Consider the following 23,000-nt stretch of genomic DNA (forward strand, 5'->3'; position numbering starts at 1 on the left):
TAGCTCTAAGGCTGTGTTTGTGTATGTCATATATGCCGTAGCACCTGATGACATCACCAGAGATGTTCTAACTGTAGACAGTCTGTCAGATTGTCATTGTATGATTTCATTCCAGTGGAATCCTTACATCTAGGCATCTTCTTAACTGGTTTATGATTTACTGTATACATTAATCTATATGTTTTGTGTTCTTCTGTTTCATAGAATGTATACCTATGTCCCTGTTTACCTAATTGCTTACTCACACAGTATAGGCCTCATTATAGAAGTCATCTGCATTACTGCCTCCTGAAATAGGAGACTCAATGGGTTGGATTTATGATTGAGTCAGTAAAACACGAACTGTCTATTGGCTTCATTTAAAAACTGCTTTCTCTGCCCAGCCTGTATGCTCAGTGGGTTGAACGTCAATCCCATGGACTGAGAGGTCCCAGTTCTATTCCTCGTCAGGGCATATACCCAGGTTGTGGGCTTGATCTCCAGTGGGGGGCTTGCAGGAGGCAGCCCATTGGTGTGTCTTTCTCACATTGATGTTTCTTTCTCTCCCTAAAAAAATCAATAAATATATATTAAAAAAACAAACTGCTTTCCTGCTTGGCTGGTGTGGCTCAGTGGATTGAGTGTCCTTCCTTGGACTGAGAGGTCCCAGTTCGATTCCTGGTCAGGGCACATGCCCCGATTGCAATAGATGTTTCTCTCTCACATTGATCTTTCTATCTCTCTGTCCTGTCCTCTTTCCCTAAAAAATCAATAAGAACTTATTTAAAACAACAACACCAAAGAACTACTTCCCCCTTTTGACTGCACCTTTCTTTTTGTTAGGCAGGGAGAATCTCGGGACTCCACCCTCCTCCATCCATCAGCAGAAAGTGGTTATAGAAGAGACCTGATGCCCCCTTTCCTTGAAAGGATTCAAAGCCAAAATCCGTAAGGGGAAAACATAATAAACCAGGGATAATACAGATCAACAAGACACTTTCCATTTAAAACTAACTTCATAGATAGGAGATGATAAAATCAACAGGAGGGAATGAAAGGGGTGGGAGAGAATAATACAATAATAGAGAACTAACCATAGTGGGATACTAGCCATAATTATAAGAAATGTTAATCATCCTTGCTCTGTTAATCATGATTGCTTTGTTCTGATTAAAGAAAGCCTATTCTGACCTGGCTGTGAGTTGTACACCTTGGGAGTTTACCTCAGAAATTCTGTCTATTCTTATCTGAGAACAAGGAAAAACTGCTCAACATCTTGGAAAGACTAACAATCTTGGAGCTCTGGAGGCAACCAACATTCCCCAGCCTGCATTACTTTCCCATGTCTGTAATCATTGTTACTTCTTTTACTTCCCCATGCCCATAATCTGCAAACAAGTTTATCCATTGTTACTCCTTTTGGCCTACCTGCCCTTCCCCATGTAGATACCCAATATAAGCGACCAGCTATCGCGAATTTAGAGTAGATTTTTCAGGGATGACCCACTACTCTCCCATACTGCCAGCAATATTGGAATAAAAGCTCATATATGGCCCTGGTCAGTTCGGCTCAGTGGTAGAGCATTGGTTCCTGGACCAATGAGTCACAGGTTTGATTCTGGTCAAGGACATGTACCTCAGTTGCAGTTTGTCCCCGGTCCTGGTTGGGGTTGTGCAAGAGGCAACCAGTCGATGTGTTCCTCTTACGTTGATGTTTCTCTCTCCTGTCTCTCCCTCTGTCTCCCTTCTACTCTATCTGAAGATAAATAGAAAAATATTCTGAAGTGAGGATTAAATAACAACTCATATATGATTCAACCTTGTCTCTGTTTAGTTGGCTCAAATAGTAACAGGCAACCAGATTGTTTAATTTTGTGTCTCATTTCTGGGGTATTTATGTACTAACATCTACTGTGAACTACAGTAAAGGTTATTTTCAAGTAGCTGCTACAATATAGAAAAGGCAAGAACTTTTAGTGAAAATGTGGTGACTCTGAAAAGTTGAGATTGAGGAAGATTCTAATATTCCAGTTCACTTGGCCTTGGCCTTGTGGTGGCTCCCAGTCTTCTTGGGCAGCAGCACTGCCTGGATTTTGGGCAGACCTCCACCCTGCCTGATGGCGACTTTGCCCAGCAGCTTGTTGAGCTCTCCTCATCCTTGTGGATGGCCAGCTGCAGGTGGCGTGAGATGATGTGCATTTTCTTGTTGTTGCGGGTGCATTGCTTGCCAGCTGCAGGATCTCGGTGGTCAGGTACTCCAGCACTGCTGGCAGGTACATGGCACCGTGGCATAGTTGCCCTTGCGGAGCAGGTGGTGCGTGCGGCTCATGGAGGACTGCAGCCCAGGCTGCGAGGACTGCATTTTGGCCTTGGCACATGCATTGCCTCTTTGCTTTCTGCACGGGATGTGATGGACAGAAAAACTCCCCTCTTACTAGTTTGTTTTGGAAAATATAATTATTTTAAAATAAAAAAAAATATTTGTTAACATCACTAATGCGTAATGAATTATTGCTATTTTATTTTGTTATTATTTTTTTATCCTCACTCGAGAGCATTTTTTCATTTTTTGTTCAGGTAGAGTGGGAGGGAGAGAGAGGAAGAGAGAGAGAGAAAGAAACATCGACGTGAAAGGGACACATCGAGTGGCTGCCACCCGCACGACCAACCAGGGTCGGGGACAAACTGCAACCGAAGTACGTGCCCTTAGCAGGAACCAAACCCAGGTCTTTCTGGACCGCAGGCTGATGCTCCAACCGCTGAGCCAAACTGGCCAAGGCTGCTATTGCTTTTTTTTTTTTTTTTCAATCCTCACCTGAGGACATTTTCCCATTTTTTGTTCAGGTAGAGTGGGAAGGGAGAGAGAGGAACAGAGAGAGAGAGAGAAACATCGATGCAAAAGGAACACATCGAGTGGCTGCCACCTGCACAACCGGCCAGGGCCAGGGACAAACTGCAACCGAGGTACGTGCCCTTAGTGGGAACCGAACCCAGGTCTCTCTGGACCGCAGGCCGATGCTCTAACCACTGAGCCAAATCGGCCAGGGCTATTATTGCTATTTTAAATGAATCAATAGATTTGGGTGGTGGGCACACAGTGCATTATAAAGATCTTGTATCATAGAAATGTACACTTGAAACCTATATGATCCTATTAATCAATGTCACTTCAATAAATTTAACGTGAATAAATCAATAGATAAATATTTTTAAATTTTCTCAGTTTTAAATTATAATAGAGTAAATATTGGTAAATAGCTCACATTTAAAAAGTTAAATGGGGTTACTGATAAATTTTAAGAATGCAAAGTGGTTCTGAGAGTAAAATGTTTGAGAGGGTAGAAAGTAGAGGCTAAATTATTCTCCATGTTATGAAATTGGGGATTTTGGAGCTGATTGCCAACTGTTCCAGAGAGAGATGAAAGTTGCGAGGAGGCTAAGGGGCCTGGAGCCAGGGAAGAGCTGGAGTGTGCAAAGGAGACCAGCATCTCAGTGGCCCATATACCCATAGAGGAACAAGGCCAGAGCAACAGTCTCTGAGTTCAGGGATAACAAAAATGTTCTAGGGACAGCCATGTATAATATTGATTGTTTATTGTTTTAATGGGTTCAAAAATATTTAGTTTGTTTGGAGAAATATGCATAATTATTTTAATTTTCAGAGTAAGTTGTATACAATGACAAAAGAATAAAGCAGCTAGATCCTTTAAATCAAAAGTGAAAAGAATAACAAACACTGGACAAATTTGCTTCAGTTTCTAAAATTAAAAGTCAAGCAGGAAAAGTAATTTTTTTCTAATTAAATAATGAGTAGTCACAAAATTACCAATTCATGAACACAAGGCTGATTTATAGCAAACTAGCTCACAAGAGACTGATGAATAAACCATACACAAAGTGTCAAAGGGCCTGGCAGTTATCTGAGTGATCACACTCCTAGGAAAGGTCCCTGGGAGGCCAGGTATTGACCAGAGTTATGAATGATGGGTTTTGAGTCAGAAAGGAAGTTAGTTATAGGACCTAACTGATACCCTTCCAGTAAATACCTTTTCTGCTCACATTAGCCAGAGTTGGCTTCTTCATGCTTACAATCAAGAACCCTTTGCTGGCCCTGGCCGGTTTGGCTCAGCGGTTGGAGCATTGGCCTGCGGTCTGGAGAGACTTGGGTTCGGTTCCCGCTAGGGGCGCGTACCTCGTTTGCAGTTTGTCCCCGGCCCTGGTTGGGTCGTGTGGGTGGCAACCACTTGATGTGTTCCTTTCACGTCGATGTTTCTCTCTCTCTCTCTCTCCCTCCTACTCTATCTGAACAAAATGTCAAAAAATGTCCTCGGGTGAGGATAAAAAAAAAAAAGAACCCTTTGCTGATCAAGGAATCTTCTGTACACAGGTGATACTTAATGCCTTGGGAGTGGCTGAGATCATCCAGGGATAGAAGTTAAAACAATAGCTTGGCTATGGACAGAGAGATAACAGTTTTGCTTTTTTCGGGGGAGATGTTTGAAGGATGAATAGAAGAAAGAAGAAGTTAAAGGCACTGAGGATTTTGAAAGATCAAAATCCCTGAAGTGATTATAAGGGGTGGGCTCAGAGCATCGTTGGGGGACTGGCTTTAGCCTGGGAGGGGGTGAGGAGACAGTGCATTCAGGCTGCTATAAAATAATACCACACCCAGCTGGTGTGGCTCACTGGTTGAGCATCGACCTATGCACCAAGAGGTTGCCAGTTCGATTTCCGGTCAGGGCACATGCCCAGGTTGTGGGCCTGATCCCCAGTGGGGGCATGCAGGAGGTGGCCAATTGATGTTCTCTCCATCAATGTCTTCATCTCTCTCTCCCTTTCCCTTCCTCTCTAATATCAATAAAGGAAAGAAATATTCGACTGGGTGGTTTATAAACAACAGAAGTTTATGTCTCCCAGTTTTTGAGGCTGGAAGTCTGAGATCAGAAAGCCAACATGGTGGGTTGAGGACCCTCTTACAGGTTGCAGACTTCTCATATCCTCACATGGTGGAAGGGCCTAGGGAGCTCTGTGGGTTCTCTTTTATAAGAACACTAATCCCATCACAAAGGCTCCGCCCTCATGACTTAGTTACTCCTCAAAGACCCCACATCCTAATACTGTCATATTAGGAGTTAGGATTTCAACATTGATTTTGAGGGGACCAAACATTCAGTCTATGTAACATCTATGCTTCTGAGGGAAGGATGTAGGGGCATGTCAGTTTTTCCTCCTGAAGGAGTTGAAATTACCTGCTGAGAATGAATGGAATGGGAAAGACTGGGGAGGAATTATCCCCCAATAGGCTCTGGCAGTTTCTATACTCAAGGACATCAGGTAATAGAAGTTTATTGAAAGGATACCCAGGGAAGAAAGTAACACTATTATTAATCATTCATTTATCAAAAATACTTATTTTGGCCTGGCTGGTATGGCTCAGCAGTTGAGCGTCAACCTATGTACCAAGAGGTTGCTGGTTCGATTCCCAGTCAGGGCACATTCCCAGGTTGTGGCCAAGTTCCCAGTGGGGGGAGGAAGTGGCCAGTCGATGTTCTCTCTCATCCACGTTTCTGTCTCTCTTTTCCTCTTTCTAAAATCAATAAAGAAAAAGATGAAAAAAATACTTATTTGGTCTTAATTACATGACAGGTACTGTTGTAGGTGCTGGGGATACAGGGGTAAACACCACAAGAACCCTCAGTGGAGCTCACATTTTAGGGAAACAAACATAATCCAGTGGACATACTTATCACCATTTCCACTGCATCAAGTCACTGGGATAACATACAGAATGAAGCTCATGACTCTCTGGATGCACTCAGTTGCTGATAGGCCACTCTAGTGTGTTCATGCTCACCGTATGGCAGGAGCTGCTAGTACCCTCTCCAGTATTCGTTCTCCCCTTCTTTCTCACTGATTTTATTGGCAGAGGCAACGTGTCCAGTTAAAAAGCTAAAATGTGTCACATTGTCACTTCCTTGCCAAATAGGAGTGATGGTGTGACGGTTCAGGAATGAGAGATAAATAAAAATTGTTGGGTGGGTTTTCTGGAAAGCTGATTAAATGGGGGTGCAGACTCTGCTGGTATGCCCTTCTACCTTTTGCCCTTCCTCCTTCTAGCTGCCTGCAATGCAGCCATGATGGTTACAGGTGAGAAGCCATTTCAAAATTCTGCAGGAAAGGCCAAGAGAATTGTAGAGACCTCTGCCTTGAATCTTAGTCACTGAGCCAACTCACTTATTTTTGGACTTCTCATTATGTGAGAAAATGACCTATTTTGTTTAAGCCATTGTTACTTAAGTTTTCTGTTACATGTAGCCAAGTTGAATCCATATCTAATACACCAAGAACTTGCTGTATTGTTAACTGTGATGGCTGTGAGATGGCTTCTCATATCTTTGATTACAAGAAATATAACTGACCAAGGGACCCAATTTCTGCCTTCTGAAATCCATCACTGCATTTGTGCTAAGGTCAAATCTCCTTCCATGGCTACTTCTTGCTGATGCCCTGGCACAGATGGGATATTAAAGCTGGCCCACTTCTGAGAGATTGATGGGAGATGGGTGGCTTTGGTGAGAGGACTCCCAGCGGTCTTGCTACTCTTTCCTCAGAACTGCAGAATAGTCTAAGACTCTTCCACTCACTCCTTTCCTTCCCTCTCTCCCTCCCTCCTTCACTCGGGATCAGACTTGTAGCATAGTCTGATGGCTCTCCTGGCTTCCTCATCATTTTCTTTAATTGGTCATTCCCTAATAAATGTCTTGTATATTTAATCCCATCTTGGTGTCAACTTCTCTGAAGACTTGGACTAATACAATCTTTTTTTTTCTTTATTGATTTTAGAGAGAGAGAAAGGGAGAGAGAGAGATAGAAACATTGATGAGAGTCCTGGCTGGTTTGGCTCAGTGGTTGGAGCTTTGGCCTGTGGACCAAAGAGTTGTGGGTTTGATTCTGGTCACAGGCACATACCTCGGTTGCGGTTCAGTCCCCTGATTGGGGTCATGTGGGAGGCAACCATTTGATGTGTCTCTCTTATATTGCACATTGATGTTTCTCTCTATCTCCCTCCCTCCCTCACACTCTATCTGAAGATAAATGGAAAAATATCCTTGGGTAAGGATTTTTTTTTTTTGGGGGGGTGAGGATTAAAAAAAGAAAAAACATCGACAAGAGAGAGAACATTGACTGGATGCCTCCTGCATGCCCCTTACTGGGGATTTGGCCCACAATCTGGGCATGTGTCCTGACTAGGAATCAAACTGGTGACCTTTTGGTACATGGGATGATGCTCAACCACTGAGCCATACCATATGGGCAGACTAACACATTCTTAAACCTGTTAATGCCTTTTGTACTCGTTACAGTATATGTATAATTTAATCAAGTATAACTAAACCACAGAAACATGAGTGCAAAAGGAAAGTAGATTGTTATTTCTATAAAAATTAACTTTAGCCCAGCCCAGTGTGGCTCAGTGGATTGAGCGTTGTCCCATGGACTGAGAGGTGCCTGTTCAGTTCCTGGGTTTCAGGCTCTATCTCCAAAGATGGGGTTGGCGGTAGGGAGAGAGGGAGGAAGAGAGAGAGAGAAACATTGATGTGTGAGAGACACATCGAGTGGTCACCACCCACACGACCCCAACCAAGACTGGGGCAAACTGCAACCGAGGTATGTGCTCTCAGCGGAAACTGAACCTGGGACTCTCTGGTCTGCGGGCCGACGCTCTAACTGCTGAGCCAAACCAGTCAGGGCTCTTGTACCCTAATACATTAAGATATTGAACACAAAATACAGGTAACTTTTTGAAGTGAATTGGCTTATAGGTAGAAATGTTCACTAATGAATCTAACCCAATAGAAAGAAATTTAGGGCACATGAGTCTTATTTCAAACAAAGACTGTTTTTAACTTTGAATAGATTATTCAATCCTAAATCTTTCTTTGCCTTTATTTCCTAGCATGTAAAATGTAGATATTAATATTTGTCACTTGACTTCTGAAGGTTAATTCTTCAGTGAAGAGGTGACCCTTGGAGCACATTTGAAAATAATTTACGTACTGCTGTTAAGTACTAATGTGATATAATGAGTTTTCAAAGTATCCTTTTGAATGTACAGATTCATATTCACTTCTTTTAGTCTGTAATAGGCTTTCTTGGCTTAATAAGACAATAGGAATAACACTATAATTTGAATTTATGGTTTAGACTCTGCAATTAAGTGAAGAGTTACAATTTCCTCCTACTCTTAAAAAGGATTATGTAAAATTGATGTTTGCCTAAGTTATTTTAAAAGATGGCCCTGGCCAGTTTGGCTCAGCGGTAGAGCGTCAGCCTGCGGTCCACAGAGACCCAGGTTCAGTTCCCACTTAGGGCGTGTACCTTGGCTGCAGTTTGTCCCTGGCCCTGGTTGGGTTGTGTGGGTGGCGACCACTCGATGTATCCCTTTCACATCGATGTTTCTCTCTCTTCCTCTCTCTCCTTCCTGCTCTATCTGAATAAAAAATGGAAAAATGTCCTCGGGTGAGGATAAAAAAAAAAAAAAAGATGATTACAACCTGGCTGGTGTGGTGCAGTGGTTGAGCATCAACCCATGCACCAAGAGGTCGCTGGTTTGATACCTGGTCAGGGCACATGCCCAGGTAGTGGGCCAAATCCCCAGTGGGGGGGCATGCAGGAGGCAGCCAATCAATGTTCTCTCTCATTGATGTTTCTATCTCTCTTTCCCTCTCCCTTTCTCTCTCTCTAAAATCAATAAAGAAAAAAAATTAAAAGATGATTACATTTTCAGGAAGTAAAGATATAGGCATACCTAGTTTTATTGTGCTTCATTTTATTGTACTTTGCAAATATTAGGTGTTTTAGAAATTGAAGATTTGTGGCAACCCTGTGCTGAACAAGTCTATTGAAACTTTTTTCCCACTTCATTTGCTCACTTTGTGTCTCTATGTCACATTTTGGTAATTCTCACAATATTTCAAACTTTTTATTATTATTATATTTGTTATGGTGATCTGTGATCAGTGATGACCTTTGTCAAGGCTCAGATAATGGTTAGAAATTTTTAATGATAAAACATTTTAAAATTAAGTAATATACTTTTTAACACTTAATACACTTAATAGGCTTAATAGGCTACAGTATAGTGTAAACATACTTTTTATATAATTGGGAACCCAAAAATTCATGTGACTTACTATTGTGATATTCGCTTTATTATGGTGGTCTGGAAGTAAACCTGCCAGCAGAGTAATGTACCTGGTCAATTAGCTCTACAAGTATTAGTCACTGCTGGTGTAGGTGTCCCCAAATGGTCTATTGGAGGCACTGTTGGTGGAAGGGAAGCAGAGAAGCATGGGGATTGATAGGGCTTCATATGTAGGCAAGAAGTTAGAGGTCAGGAATTGTCTTTGTTCCTTAGACTCAAGTGACCCTATTTTAGAAAAGCTAACAGTACCTTACTGAGTTATAATTTATGTACAGTAAAATGCACAGATCTTGTTTTCAGTTTGATAATTTTTTAAAATAAATTATTTTCTTTATTGATTTTAGAGAGAGAGGAAGGGAGAGGGAGAGAGAGAGAGATAGAAAAATCAATGAGAGAGAACATCGATTGGCTCCCTCCTGCATGCCCCCCACTGGGGATTTGGCCCACAATTTGGGCATGTGCCATGACCCGGAATTGAACTGGTGACCTCTTGGTGCTTGAGTTGATGCTCAACCACTGAGCCACGCCGGCCAGGCAATAATTTTAAAAAAATATTTAAAAGATCGATTATTTAAGAGATAAACATAAAAAGGGAGAGAGAATCATCAGTGTGAGAGTGGAACATTGATTGGTTGCTTCCTGCACACTCCCTACTGGGGGTGGAGCCTGAAACTTGGGCATGTGCCCTGACCAGGAATCAAACTGGTACACAGGACTATTCCCAAGCAACTAAGCCACACCAGCCAGGGCCAGTTTGATAACTTTTAACAATTTTATATACCCTGTAACTACCACCTAAAACAAGATCTAGAATATTTCTATCACCCCAGCAATATATTTTCTGTCTCTTTCCGGTCAATCTATGCACCCCTCAACCAGCAACCATTGTTCTGATTTCTATCACATTAATTTTCCTATTCTTGAACTTTATATAAGTGGAATCATAAAGTATGTATTTCTTTCTTTTTAAATAATTTTTATTGATTTTTTTTTAGAGGAAGAGGAAGGGAGAGAGAGAGAGAAACATCTATGTGAGAGAGAAACATCAATTGACTGCCTCCTGCGACCCCCTACTGGCATATGTCCTGACCAGGAATTGAATCAGAACCTCACAGTCCACGGGACAATGCTCAATCCACTGAGCTACACTGGCCGAAATCGAACCTGAGACTCATTGATCCACCGGCTGACACTCTAATTGCTAAGCCAAACCAGCCAGGGCTACACATTCATTTTCATTGTTGAAACATATTACATTGTATGAATATACAATAATTTGTTTAACCATTCTCTTGTTGATGGCTATGTCCAGTTTTTCATTACTATGAATAATGCTACAATGAATTTGTAAGTGTTTTGTGAACATATACAGTATTTTTAATTTTTCTTTTATCCTCACCCGAGGACATTTTTGCATTTATCTTCAGATAGAGCGGGAGGAAGAGAGGGAAGAAGAGAAAGAGAAACACCGACGTGAGAGAGACACATCGAGTGGTTGCCACCCACATGACCCCAACCAGGGCCGGGGACAAAATGCAACCAAGGTACGTGCCCTTAGTGGGAACCAAACTTGGGCCTCTCTGGTCTGCTGGCCAATGCTCCATCCGCTGAGCCAAACCGGTCAGGGCCTGAACATATATTTTTATTTTGTTTGGGTATATACCTAGAAGTAGAATTGTTAGATCAAAATGTAACTCTATGTTTAACTTTTTGAGGACCTGTCAAACTGTTTTCCAAAGTGGCTGCACCATTTACATTTCTACTAGTGGTGTATGAGTGTTCCAATTTCTCCACATCCCTGTCAATACTTATTAAGTCTTTTTGACTATAGCCATTCTAGTGGATGTTAAGTGATATCTCACTGTGGTTTTGACTTGCATTTCTCTGATGACTAATGATATCGAGCATGTTTTCATGTGCTTATCAAACCATCTGTATATCTTCACTGGAGAAATTCTCAGATCCTTGCCCATTTTTATATTTATTATTACTTATTTATTTTTTTAATCTTTATTGTTGAATGTATTACAGGTGTTCCTCATTTTTCCCCAATTGACCCCCTCCTCCCCACTCCTGCCCCCCTCCCGCCTTTTCCCACACTGTTGTTTGTGTCCACTGGTTATGCATATAAGTTATTTGGTTTATTTCTTCCCACTCCCCAACCCCCTTCCTTTTGAGGTTTGTCAGTCTAGCAACTAATTTGTACTTCTTAATCCCTTCACCTTTTTCACCCATTCCCCAACCCCCCTCCCATCTGGCAACCAACAAAATGTTCTCTGTATCTATGAGAATGTTTCTGTTCTGCTTGTTCATTTTGTTTGTAGATTCAGTTGCGATAGATATGTATTCATTGCCATTTTGTTTGTTCATATATTTTATCTTTTTCTTCAAAAAGACCCTTCAACATTTCATATAATAATGGTTTGGTGGTGATGAACTCCTTTAACTTTTTCTTGTCTGGGAAAGTCTTTATATGGCCATCTTTTCTAAATGACAACTTTGCAGGATAGAGTATTCTTGGTTGTAGGTTCTTGCTTTTTTTGTCACTCTGAATATTTCTTGCCACTCCCTTCTGGCCTGCAAAGTTTCTTTTGAGAAATCAGCTGACAGCCTAATGGGAACTCCCTTGTAGGTAACTAGCTGCCTTTCTCTTGCTGCTTTTAAGATTCTCTCTTTGTCTTGAACCTTTTGCATTTTGATGATGATGGGTCTTGGTGTGGGCCTCTTGGGGTTCATCTTGTTTGGGACTCTCTGTGCTTCCTGGACTTGTATGTCTGTTTCCTTCACCAAGTTAGGGAAGGTTTCTGTCATTACTGTTTCAAATAGGTTTTCGATTTCTTGTTCTGTCTCTTCTCCTTCTGGCACCCCCAAGATGCAAATGTTGGCATGCTTGAAGTTGTCCCAGAGGTTCCTTATACCATTCTCATTTTTTTTTTTTTTTTGATTCTTCTTTCTTTTTGCTGTTCTGATTGGATGTTTTTTGCTTCCTTATATTCCAATTTGATGGTTTGCTTCTTGGCTTTACCTACTCTACTATTGAATCTGTGTAAATGATTCTTTATTTCAGTTAGTGCATCCTTCATTTCTGATTGGTCCTTTTTTATGCTCTTCAGACCCTCACTAAGTTTGTTGAGGTTCTCACTAAGTTCATTGAGCATCTTATAAGCAGTATTTTGAACTCAGCATCTGTTAGGTTGCTTATCCCCATTTCACTTAGTTCTTTTCCTGGTATTTTGTTCTGTTCTTTCATTTGGGACCTGCTTCTTTGTCTCCTCAGTTTGGCTGCCTCCCTGTGTTTGTTTCTGTGTATTACTTAACGAGAGGTATGGGGCTATCTGAGAGCAGATGCTACTTGTTTGAAAGAATTTAGTAAAACCTGAAGCGGGATCCAAGACAGGCCAATCCTATGGTAAAGAAACTGGCAAAAGCTTGGGTGGGCCTGAAGTTGGGTGGGGTGGGGCCTCAGGGAGTCACGAGGGCGGGGCAACCATTGTGAGCCAGGTTGCTGGAGTCCCAGATATGGTGGCTGTCTGCTGCCCCAGGGAAGGGCTCACCAAAGGAACAAAGGCCTCTGACAGCACACTTGTCCCAGAGAAAGCTCCTTCTCCAGCCCTCGCTCCAATGCCAAACAGCTCAGTTCTTTCCTGTATGTCTCTGGCACCGCCCCCCCCCCCAGCTGCCTCCCCTCCAAGCTTAGAGGGAGTGAGTCAGAAAAGTTCGTGTGTGGGCCCTTTAAGAGGAGCTGCCTGGGCTCCAGTTGCCTCAGCCTCTCTGAGCCTCAGTTCTCTCTGGTTTTTCCAGCCAGAAGTTATGAGGACTTCTCTTCCTGGCACCAGAACCCTGAGCGGAGTACCTGGTGTGGGACAGGGACCCCTCAGTTCTCAGGGAGGACCTTCCTGGCCGACGTATCCTCCTGATTTTTATCTGCCCCACGTGGGTGTGGGACCAGCCTGTCCGCCTCCCCCGCTTCTACCAGTCTTGATGTGGCTGCTTCTTTAAGTCTGTAGTTGTAGGACTTCCATTCAGCTTGATTTCAGGTGGTTTTGAATGATGGTTGCTCTGTAGTTTAGTTGTAACTTTGATGTGGTTGTGGGAGGACGCGATACCACGTTTACCTATGCCACCATCTTGACCATCTTAATCCTCACCTGAGGATATTTTACCATTGATTTTTCAGACAGAGTGGGAGGGAGGGAAGTAGAGAGAGAGAGAGAGAGAGAAAGAAAGAGAAAGAGAGAGAGATCAATGCGAGAGAGATACATCGATTGGCTATCTACTGCACAACCCTAACCAGGGCCAGGGATCGAACCGCAATTGAAGTAAATGCCCCTGACCAGAATTAAACCCGAGACTCTTTGGTCTGCGGGTTGATCCAGTGAACCAAACCAGCCGGGGCAGTTTGCCCATTTTTAAAGTGGGTTATTTGTCTTATTATTTTGTTGTAAGAATTCTTTATATATTCTAGATGCAAGTCTCTGATCAGATATATGATTTGCAAATATTTTCTCCCATTTTGTGGCTTGCCTTGGGGAACTTCCTTTCTGGTTGGGGAGAGAAGACAAACACAGGTAGTGTGGTGGTGGGAAAGAGGTATGTAGGGTAGAGGCTCTCTATAGGAAGGTCTAGAGTGAACTCTGAGAGTTTCAAGATTGCACACCTTGGTATTTTTTAATTTATTTTTTCATCCTCACCCGAGGACATTTTTCCATTTTTTGTTCAGATAGAGTGGGAGGAAGAGAGAGAGAGAGAGAAACATCGATGTGAAAGGGACACATCAAGTGGTTGCCACCCGCACAACCCAACCAGGGCCAGGGACAAACTGCAACCGAGTTACGTGCCCTTAGCGGGAACCAAACCTGGGTCTCTCTGGACCACAGGCCCACGCTCTAACCGCTGAGCCAAACTGGCCAGGGCTGCACACCTGGGTATTGAGTGGACTGGACAAGGTGCTCTGACATTGCCATGGCTCTGCCGGCAAGAATGTGTGTCACTGTATACTCAGTGCTGTGCATCAAATATACAGGGACTTGGTATCTCATAAGATCTGGAGCATGGAGTGGGGTGAATTGGAGTAAGAGGCTCTTTGTTAAGAAAGGAGTCTCCAGCCCTGGCTGGTTTTGCTCAGTGGTTAGAGTGCCAGCCTGCGGACTGGAGAGTCCTAGGTTTGTTTCCCGCTAGCGGCATGTACCTTGGTTGCAGTTTGTCTCCGGCCCAGGTTGGGATCCTGTGGGTGGCAACCAGTTGATCTTGCATTGATGTTTCTCTCTGTCTCTCCCGCTCTATCTGAAGATGGGTGCAGAAGTGTCTTCGAGTGAGGATGAAAAAAAAAAAAAAAAAGGAGTCTTCATATTGCAATTTCCACAGGACTAATAGGTTACCTTAGAGGCAGCATGATGTGACTTGAGAGCCAGACAAAACTTGGGTTCGGATCTTGGTTGTAGTAGATGCTATTCCATAGTATACTTCCCATGCCCCCTTAGCTATTCCTGATGGCTTCTTATTGCAAGCTCCTGGAATCTTCTGCCTGAGGGCTTTCTCTGCTCAGATGGCACACAGGAAAGTCTGGAAGTGACAGAAGCAGCCCTCAACCCTTGGTTTCCTCATTCCTTTGATGGGACAACTGTATTGTATTCTGTGTCCTGGAGGTCCCCAGTAGGATCAAGTCCCCATTTTTCACAGTAGTAGCCTGTTCATTATTGCACACTGAATTGGTTTTATTTTATTTCTTTTTTTCTCCCCATTGATTTTTAGAGGGACTGGAAGGGAGGGAGGGAGGAAGGAAGGAAGGGAGGGAGGGAGGGAAAGAGAGAGAAAAAGAGAAGGAGAGAGAGAGAGAGAGAGAGAGAGAGAGAGAGAGAGAGAGAAACATCATTGTGAGAGAGATACACTGATTGGTTGCCTCCTGTACATGCCCAGAATAGGGTCAGGGATAGTGCCCTTGACCAGGAATTAAACCTGGGACCCTTCGGTCCATGGGCCAATGCTCTAACCACTGAGTCATACCAGCCAGGGTGGTTTCCTTTTATTTCTTTGTTTCAACTTCCTCCATTCCTCTACTAGTTCTTCCTGTGTTCATTTCTCAAATAGACCATTTGTACTCACATCATTATTTCAATGTCTGCTTCTGGGGAAACCCAATTTAAAGATATTGGTTTTTCCATTTTTAAGATACACCCCTTCTATTTCCTTGGGCAGATCATTTTATCTCCCTGAACCTCACTTTTCTCATCTACAAAATGGGGGAAAAGCAGTTATTAATAGGATAGTCATGAAGCTTAGCATCCCACTCAGATGTAGTAAGGGTTCAGTAAATGCTAACCTTCTTTTATTTTTCATAGTTTACTGGTCTGTAACATAGATATTCTCCCAGAGACCCTTGGGTGGACATGCCTCATTCAGACATTGCTAGGCAGGAAAAGTCAAAGAGCCTGGAGCTGGCCCCATGGGTGATTTGTTTACTGCTCCCATTTACTTGCCTCCTTGCTGCAAAGCATTAAACACTCGTAGTGTCATGACTTGCATCCTCTGTGTCTAGAGGAAGTATGTCTTCCTGTCATCCATGCATTAGTCATAAGACATGCTTTAGTGAATGGTATGTGAGCCTACATGACATTCACATTTGAGAAAAATAAGCTTTAAATGTGTTATTGCATAATTTGGCTCTGGCTCTTTTACTCCCATACTCCACTATGAGAAAAATATGTCCCCAGAGCCTGGCATACAGTGTGAACTAGTACTTATTAAACAGTACCATGCACTGTCCCATGGGTTACACATGTCTACATGTGTTAATTCATTTCATCCTCACAGGAATTCTAAGACACAGGTCCTATTATCTTCATCCTTATTTTACATATGTGGAAAACTAAAGTTCAGTAAGGATGAGTACCTCACACAGCTGGGAAGGGTCAAGCAGTCTGCCTTCTAGGTCCATGTTCTTAACCACTGCACTATGCTCTTTCTCACAGTAGGTGATCAGCACATGCTTGTTGAATAAAAGTTTATTTAAATAATTGTCACTACTGAAGTATTATTCTCTTTCAACATCTCTCCTTTAAAAACCATGCTTGATAACCTCTTCAGGTTCCTAGTCATCATTTCATTGAGTCCTCCCCACAGCTCTGTAAACAGGCTAAAGCTTGTATTATAGTAGGGATTGAGAGCAGTGACCATGCAGGTGAACCAGGGACAGGATCAACAGCAGAACTCTGTTGTCCTGCCCATAGCCCATGACTCTTCCCCCACAAGTGGTCTGGTGGCTAGATTATGCTTGCTGCTCAACTTTCCACAGGCCCTGAGATTCCCTTCCTTCTCTCTCTCCCTCAGTAGTTCTTGTCTGCCTTTTATCCTTCTGCCCCCTTTCTGCCCCAGCTGTGGGAGTGAGACCCCACTCCCACCAGGCTGGAGCCAGACAATGGGCCCTTATTCTGGTCAAAGAATCCCTGCAGTGTCTCCCACCCATTGAAGTTCCCTTGCAGGCCTGGGATAGTGTGGGTAGAGGGCACTGTGGAGGGCAAGAGATATTGGCTAGAAGGACAGAGGGTGGCCCTGGCTGGAGAGATCTCACAGGAGGTTTACATTGTAAGCACCACTCACAATAAAGGACTGTCTTTCATTCCCAGCCCCATTACTCCAAGTGGGGTATCTCTCAACCATTATTAGTTCTGGGTTTTTAAACATTTACCTTGGTCTTTATTCTTTTTCAAAAGTAGATTTTAGAGAGGGGTGTGGGGAAGGGGAGAGACAGAGAGGAGAGAGAGAGAGAGAGAGAGAGAGAGAGAGAGAGAGAGAGAAACGAAAGAAACATTGGTAGCTTCTTGCACACACACGGACACACGGACCAGGTATCAAACCCACAACCCAGGTATGTGCCCTGATCGAAATGGAACCCTTGATCTTCCAATGTACTGGACAATGCTCCAACCAACTGAGCCACACCCGCCAAGGCTGGTTTTTATTCTTTTTAGGTGTTCATCTATGCATATCACAGTCTCTTTCATCGTTTTTTTTCTGGCTCTTTCTCTTTCTAAGCTTCTCTCTATTCCTTTGTGTAGCTTGCTTGTCCCCATTTCTTATCTTTTAAAATTTTCATTGTGTTCCCTTTCCTTTCTCTCTTTCCATGTCTCCTCCCCCCCTCCAAATCTTGATCTCTCCATGTTTCTGTATCCCCGTCTTGCTCCGTGTTTCTATGCCTCGATGTTCACGGCTCTCTTGCCTTTCTATGTTAAATTTTCCGTAGATCTGTGTGCTCATGTCTTTCTCTGTCTCTTCTGGGTCTCTTCATGTCTCATCTCTGATCTCCCATCCTCCCTCCCCTTGCTGTCACTTTGGGCCTGTGGATCTGAAGGACCTTCCTCAGTAACCCTGCTCTCCTACTCACAAAACTCCTCACTCCTCCTTTCTGGTAAATCCCAGAAGCCGTTGGGACTGGCATGGGAGGTTATTTTCCCCAGTTTACAGACTTGGAAGCTGAGGCTCTGGCTGTTGGTACCAGGCTCCCATCTCTGGGTCTCTTCCTTCACATCTTCGTCTTGCTTTTGTCCCTGCGGTGCTGTCGGCCACCTGATGGGGCCAGGGACAGGACTTAGGACCTCGGATAGCTCCTGTGAGGTGCGGGGGACTGCTTAGTCTTCTTTCTCGCGAGAGCAGGGAGAACAGCCTTACAGGTGGCGCGTGAGTCTCGCGAGAGCTGCTAAGGGCCGGGGCGGTGCGGGCGAGCGAGGAACTGGCTCCAAGCACGCGCGCTCCCGGCTCACAGCCTTAGAGCGGCTCGCAGCTGGTTTTGCGCGGCTTCGCCAGGTGCAGCGCAGCTTAGGGCAGCGGAGCGACAGCAGCAGGTGAGTCCGGGCCTAAGGGCTCCGCGGAGGCTTTGCAGGGAAATTGAGCGCAGCGTGAGAGTCACCCCTTCTCCAGCTTTGTACCCCCTACGCTTCCCCTTTAGATGCAGGGGGCAGGCCGAGATGTTGGAGAGGTGGAGGGTCCAGGTCACCTTCCCTATTTGGAGCGGGGGAAGAGTGCTCCGGGTGCCCTCTGGCCCTCAAACCATTCTCAGCTCCCTCAGAGGGAACCCGTGTCATGGGTGACGTCAGACCTCTGGATTCTGGAGCCTGGGCCTTGGGCCCTCCATCCTCCCCCAGCCCCCGACCTGGAGTTCCCTGGAAACCGGCATCCTCTTCCTGGGGATGGTGCACTCACTCATTAGAGGATGAGGCGACTGGAGGCGGGGTAACTGTGGTCTCCTTTGGGTCATTACTCACTAGAGGCGCCCCTGCAGGTGGACCCAAGTTGTTACCCCTGCCCTTCTGCCTCCTGGGGGGCGACCCAACGTTGGATGGCTGGTCTGGGCCACCTCAGGGTTTCGGAGGGGATGGGTACACTGGCTTGAACCTGGGGTCCACCAGGGCTGAGGTGGTGTGTTAGGTGTGCCGCATGTAGCTAATTTCAACGCTGGTAGGAGCCGGTCATGAGGATGAGGGTGAGGTGTTTGGGAACCTGTCCCTGCCCCTGCTTTCAGGAGCTCTTGGTCTGGGGGTTGGGGGGAACCAAATAGAGATTGAGAATTGCCCCAGCTCTAGAATGGGGAGTTTAGGGAGGGCCAGACAGACTTTTCCCTGGACACAAGGAGTACAAGGAGAAAGTGAATAAGAGACTTCCTGGAGGAGATGAGATTTGAATGGGTTAAAGGCAAGGGAAGGCATTCCTGGGGAATGGTATGGGCAAGGCATAGAGATGGGAATTAAGCACAACTGTTGAGGAACCTGCTTGTGAGGCCAGCCACATGAGCCCTTAGGGTGGGAGAGTCTGGAGATTTTGCAGCCTATGCCCTACCGGTTCTGCCCCCAAGAGGCAGGGCTCTGAAAGGAGATGGTTCTTGCAGGGGCATTACTGGTGGAAATGCTTTTGTTTGGGGCTACACAAGTCTTTTCTTTTAAAAAAATATATTTTATTTATTTAGTTTTTATAGAGAGAGGAAAAGGGAGATAGAGAAACATCAGTGTGAGAGAGAAATATCAATGGGCTGCTCCCTGCATGTCCCCACTAGGGATTGAGCCAGCAACCCAGGCATGTGCCCTGACAAGAATCCACTGAATCCAACTGGAGACCTTTTGGTGCATGGGATGACGCTCAGCCAAACCAGTCACACTAGGCAGGGCATGGGGCTACACAAGTCTTGCTAGTTGAGATTTGATATGGGTTTGGTGAGCCTGAAGGCAAAGTCCTCAGAGCTGAGAGAGGAGTGAGTGAGTGTCTCTAGTGAATGGGCCACAGAAAGAGGGTCTTCTTAGGTCTAGCAAACCCATGGAGTCCTTTCCTCAGCTGGCTAGCCACCTCTGAACAAGTTAATTCCTCTCTCTGGGCATCTCTTTGCCAGCACCTTTCTCTAGGGATGAAATAATAGGATTAAGTACTGACCTCCCTTGAGGAAGCTGCTTGTTCTAGTTTAGAGCATCCCTCCTAGTTCTCCTTTTTCTTTTTCTCCTCACTCTCTCTACCTCCCTTTCCCCACAGCATTTCCTCTAGGGGCTGCATTCCTTCCCTGCTGACAGCCTAGAGTCTCTGAAGGTTTCCTAGAGCTGTGGGACAGCAGAGTTGATAGAAGCAGTGTGCTTAGCCTGTTAGGGAAGGGCATCAGTTGCTCCTCCCCCACCCTTTGGAAGGGTATCCAAGTCTTAAGCAGGAACGTAGATTGATACCGCCCTGTGTCCTGCGCTTGTTGGGTCCCTCCTAGTAGCCTCCATTTATGAAAGACTGAGGAAGAGATTTGATGAGAATGAGTGACTAGCTCAATAACTGGTTCAGAATTTAAGCAATGGGATGTATAGCATCCTACTGCTTAAATGTAAACTTTTCTCCTGGATTACTTTCCCTAAACCCCTTTTTCCTGGAAAGGGTGGTTGAGGGCTTGTGGGAGAAGTGGAACCACACCCATGTTTCCCCGCTTCTTGAATCCCAGTATGCCTACTCTGTCTGCTAAGGTGCCAATGTTCATCAGCTGTTTCCCCTTCTAACTGTATCAGCTTATGAATAAGCTCAACTCTTATCTGGAAAAACTAATTGCTGCAGTTTTATTTTTAATCCTCACCTGAGGATGATATTTTCCTATTTATCTTCAGATAGAGTGGGAGGGAGAGAAAGAAAGAGAGAGAGAGAAACATCAATGTGAGAGGGACACATCGACTGGTTGCCTCCTGCACGACCCGGACCAGAGCTGGAGATGAACCGCAATCGAACCACAACTGAGGTACGTGCCCTTGGCCGGAATCGAACCTGCAACTCTGGTCTGCAGGCCTACACTCTGCCGCTGAGCCAAACCGGCCAGGGTGTTGCTGCGACTTTAAATCAGTGGCTTTGTCTTATTACAAAAATAATATATGGTCATTGTAGAAATCTTAGAATATAAAGATAAAAAGAAAGAAAACAACTTCTAATCTTACTATCAAGAGATGTCTACTTGTTTCAGTGTTGTCACTGATATTCTATGTGTGTGTATTAAAATTTCAGCCAAGTTTTTTTAAAGACTAGTTTGCTAGACTTGTTCCTTCATTCTCTCGGTCATGTTTTTCTTATTTCTTGGCAGCCTGGTTTCTGCCCTGAAGCTGAGACCTCCTAATTGCCAAGTCAGCCATGTCACACCTGACTGCTCCATAACCATGGGCATTGTTGACTCGGTTGACCAGTCATTAAACAATGGAAATAACTAACTGTATTAATTGACATGAAAACTTTTTATGAGATATTGTTGAGTGGAAAAAACAGGTTATAAAACAGCATGTATAAAATGATCTCATTTTTGTCATATATACATTAAAAACAACAACCAAAAACCTGAAGGTCAAACTGTTAAAGGATTGGCCTCTGAAAAGGTGGATTCTGAAAGAATTTTTATTTTCTACTTTATGCACTTTGATTTTTTTTTTAACTTGAGATTTTTATACATAGCTGAAAAGCAATGTATTTTCATTTTATTAAACACATTTCAAGGCTGTGTGTGTGTATATATATATATATTTTTTTTTTTTTTTTTCATTGATCTTTTAGAGAGAGAGGAAGGGAGAGAGAGACAGAAACATTGATGTAAGAGAGAAACTTCAATTGGCTGTCTCCTGTACCCTTCCCCCTCCCCACTGGGGACCAAGCCCGCAACCTGGACAGGTACCCCGACTGGGAACCAAACTGTGACCTCTCAATCCACGGGACAATGCCCAATCCACTGAGCCGGGCAAGGCTGTAGTTTTTTAAATGAAGAAGAATAGAGTCCTTCAGTGGCTGGCAGGGCTCTGAGAATAAAGCTTAAATCCTGGCCATGGCCTTCAAGGCCAGGATGACCTAGCTCCTCCCACTTAGCCCTATTTTTGCTTTTCTGTCCCTCCTTCCACTTTGAGCTTCATCCTTGTTCTACTTCTTTCTGTTCCTTGAATATACCATGCTATTGCTCTCCTGATCTTCACACCTGCTTTCCTGATTCTCTTTTTCCCTAGCCAACTTTTACTCATCCTTCAGGATTCAGTTGTATGAAGATTTCCCTGGTTCCTCCAGGAAAGATCAGAGAGGTGCTCCTCTGTGTTCCCACAGCTTTTTGTACTTGCTCTCCCAGAGCACTTCTCAGGCAGTGTTGTAATTGCTCATTGACTTAGGTGGGTCCTGTACTCTGACTTCCTCTCTCTCTACTTCAGCCTATCTCCAGTATTACAGAGAAAATTGAAGCAGATACATGGGACTCTTACTCTTCTTTTTAAGGCCTTAAGCCTGCCTGCATTTGCTTGCATCATGTTCTCCTTCCTGCCTGTTAGGATTGAGGCTTGTCTTACCTCCTTGCACTGGACCCCATGCTGCTTCTCTTTTCAGGGTTAACTTTTGTCTATTGTAATTGCAACTTTTTCTCTGGATCATTCACATCTCTAGCTCATTTCCATCTTAAACAACCCTCAGCCTTAGTCCTTCCTGGAGCCCATATCCCACCTAGTTAGTACCTTATCTTTCTATTCTCTTCTTAGGCATAGGCAGCCTTCAAAGAGCTGTCTACACCTGCTTGCTTGTTCAAATATAGATCTAATTTGACTGCCACCCACTGCCACTCTACCAAAATTATTCACACTGGGATCACAGATGACTTGATGTTACTGAGTATAATAAACACTTTCAACCCAGCTCTTAACATGCTGTCATATTTGTTCACTGTTTGCTCCTGACTTTAGAGACTCTACTCTCTTCTGGTTTTCCTCCTGCCTCATTAGCTGCTGCTTCTCATTCTTTGCCAGCTCATCCTCTTCTGCCTCACCCTCTAACCCCCCATTTATTTTTTGAACAGGTAATAAGTACATTCACATGATTCATAATTTGAGAAGATGTCCCAAAATTCATCAGTACTAAGATGAACATTTTGATATTTCTGAAAACATTTTAATATCTGTGTCTTAAAATTTTTGGCATCTTAAAATGACATGATGGCAGTATTTTTGTTTCCTTTTGATAAATAAAATTAATGCTCTATCTTAAAATTCATGGTGTCTTGGGTAGATGGTATAAAGATACATAGTAACAATCCCTCCTCCCCTGCTGCACATCTGTTTGGTTTCTCTGTCCCCCAGGGAGTCACAGTTATTTTTTTATTGATATTGTGCTAGAGATTCTTTGTGTATATATTACCAAATACAAATATATACAGGGTGGGGCAAAAGTAGGTTTACAGTTATTTGTATGGAACATAATACAATGATTAATAAATAATAATACAAGAATAAGCTCGGTGTTTCACATACACACAACTGTAAACCTACTTTTTTACCCTACCCTCTGTGTGTGTGTGTGTGTGTGT

At 43.9% G+C, this 23,000-nt stretch overlaps 1 protein-coding gene and 1 pseudogene across 3 annotated transcripts in view; one reads left to right on the forward strand and one right to left on the reverse strand.

The window, feature by feature from the left end:
- SCAMP5 (secretory carrier membrane protein 5) overlaps positions 1 to 23,000 on the forward strand; it is a 50,070-nt gene that overhangs the window by 4,558 nt on the left and 22,512 nt on the right. For 2 of the 3 annotated variants that reach the window (XM_036278578.1, XM_036278584.1), the window contains exon 1: positions 17,898 to 18,021. The gene's annotated coding sequence lies outside the window, so the exon portion shown is untranslated. Of the gene's footprint in view, positions 1 to 822; positions 928 to 17,897; positions 18,022 to 23,000 lie in introns of those variants that run through there. The other variant, XM_036278593.1, reaches the window with a different exon arrangement.
- LOC118637512 lies at positions 2,012 to 6,115 on the reverse strand (annotated as a pseudogene).

Source organism: Molossus molossus, unplaced genomic scaffold (assembly GCF_014108415.1).
Source record: "Molossus molossus isolate mMolMol1 unplaced genomic scaffold, mMolMol1.p scaffold_m16_p_1, whole genome shotgun sequence".
NCBI lineage: Eukaryota > Metazoa > Chordata > Mammalia > Chiroptera > Molossidae > Molossus > Molossus molossus.